Below are 2,504 nucleotides of genomic sequence, written 5' to 3'. Positions count from 1 at the left end.
ACGGATTTAATTGTATTCACAAACTTGTAAAGCATATTTTTAGCAGCTTTCATAACATTATAAACTTCCGAGTGGTGGGCAAACAGTTTTTTACATTCGGTCGATTATCTCCGTAGAATATCGATGTAATTATAGTGACTATTAAGAAAGAATAGAGAAAATAAATTATAATCATTATAAGCATATTTTAAGAAAATAAATTTAAACAAACTGTCCCTTGAAAATGACCTAACACTGTTATTGCAATATGGTATAACCTATATCAATTCAATCCAATATATCAGGTAAAAGTATTTATTCTTATATCATTTCTAATCTTCTGTTTATTCTGTTTTCTTTTCTTTTCGATTACATCTGATGTAAGAATTATAGAATAAATAACTGAATAAAAATAGATACGATGCATACACTGCAAATACGAATTCGAGGTTATCTCTAGAAGTATCACACTTGTAACCATTGATGAGCAGCCAATATACCCAAAACGAGAGCAAGACTCCAATTAACATCTGCAATGTTTGCATAGCTGTAATGAACATGGCAATTTTAACAGGAATCTTTACATTCAAATACTTTAAAGCGAAATAAGAATACATAAATGAATGAACCACGAGATTCACATAGCCAAAAAAACCTCCAAAAGAACCCTCTTTAGATCTGGTATACCATATTACAATTAGAGTAACCACGTGATGATACCAATGAAGAAACATTAGTTTCCTTTTTCTCAACACTATCAACAACGTATCTCCCAATTCCCAAACTTTTGAAAGTGAAAAAAGCATAATCCAGAATATAGTTTCGGGTCTCAGTTCTATTATAGATTTATCGCAGACTATTTGATAGAAAGAGTGACGTGTGACATAATAATAAACTGCGGGCAAGCATCTCAACACAGAAACTATACTATAAATTGCAAGAAATCCGTTCCAAATTATGGATGTACTTCTGAGTTCGTAGGCGGGTCTGAACTTCATGTATTCTCTTAGGAAATAGACTGTCAACAGATATATGAATGATATATAGATGGAATAATGCCAGTATCTTTCGAAAAATGTTTTCATGTCTTCGTTATTGATAATAGCTTCAAATCCATAATTATTTAAATGAGATTCAGTTAAATTAGACGACTTCATTTCGGGAAGATTATGCTGAAAAATATTAGACATATTTAGAAAAGTGAATATATATGCATATATAACTCTGTAAATAAACGATTATATATATATATATATATATATTTATTTATTTATTTATTTATGTACAGTCAAACCGCGAGTTCCAACTTAATTTGTTCCTAAAAGTTGTTATAAAACCGATTTGTTCTAAACCCGAAACAAATTTTTCCAGAGGAAACAACATGAAATGGATTAATCCGTTTCCGACCTCGAAACAAAACCTTCTTTTACCTTTTTAGCTGTATTTCATGCATAAAAATTCGTGTAAAAGCAATATAATACTATATATTCCAAAAATTTCCCTTTATATATTAAGGAAAATTTTTGGGAGAAATATATTTTAGAAAAGATTAATTTGTGATCCCCGTTGGTGGGGGTTCCAGGTAATTGTCCTTTTTGCCCATAAAATGCCACTGAAATAAGGCCACTCACATTATATACCATATACATCATTACATTGCATTTACACACACAAACAATTAAAATCTATAAAAATATATTAAAATGTTCATTGGGTTTGAAAGGGCAGAAGATGGTGGAGGTGAGGCCACCCTTCTGAAACATTATTAGAATGCGTTTTCATCGGATTTAAATTTGTCCTCAAAGTTTCAGTTTCTATCACGTTGTCCCACATGAAATGTCGTTTGACACAATTAAACGAGAAGACCGCGTACGAGACAAACCAAACAGAAAATTTATTTGAAATATGCGCCATTGGAGTCTATACTTTGCTGCCAGCGTGATTTCAGAGCACAGAAACCCTGGAGAAAGTTCTAATGACGATAAAATCACGAAAGGCATTGGATATCTCCTCCAGCGAATTGAAGAGTCTGTGGATAATAAACATTTCGAACTGCTTGAAAGATGGTAATCGGTCGAGGAGAGGGACCATGAGTTTGCCATGTGAAAGAGGACGTCATACCCTATGTCCAAGAGGTGTTGTATCGTTTGCTTTGCCTTATGTGGTTTTGCGTTATCGTGAACAGCAATGGACCATAATGATTCACTAAGAAACATTGCATTATACTTTATTGCCGATGCATCTCGTCGATCTCAGTATACAACAATTTCGACTGGAATAATGGACGATATCCTCCATTGTCCACAAAACAGTCAGCATGATCTTATTGGCGTGTAGGAGCGATCAGATCTGTAAGGGTGCACCGACATCGACTTACAGGTAATACTCGTTGATTCAAACTCGGATTGTTCGAAATTCCGTTAGTTCGTAACCGTACTATTTGTACACGCCTGGGATATAGGATTTACATGTCAAAGAATTCGTTCAGTTCGAAATACGGCTACTTCCGAATTCGAAGTGAAAAT

The 2,504-nt window shown here is 33.5% G+C and overlaps 1 pseudogene; it reads right to left on the bottom strand.

The window, feature by feature from the left end:
* Positions 1-323: 323 nt before the first annotated feature.
* LOC136979849 (very long chain fatty acid elongase 6 pseudogene) lies at positions 324-1,169 on the bottom strand (annotated as a pseudogene).
* Between the last annotated feature and the right edge of the window lie 1,335 nt (positions 1,170-2,504).

This window comes from Centruroides vittatus, unplaced genomic scaffold, assembly GCF_030686945.1.
Source record: "Centruroides vittatus isolate TY-2023 unplaced genomic scaffold, ASM3068694v2 contig_651, whole genome shotgun sequence".
In the NCBI taxonomy this organism is placed as follows: Eukaryota; Metazoa; Arthropoda; class Arachnida; order Scorpiones; family Buthidae; genus Centruroides; species Centruroides vittatus.
The sequence above is the reverse complement of the archived record's forward strand: the minus strand, read 5'-3'. Positions and strand labels throughout refer to the sequence as shown.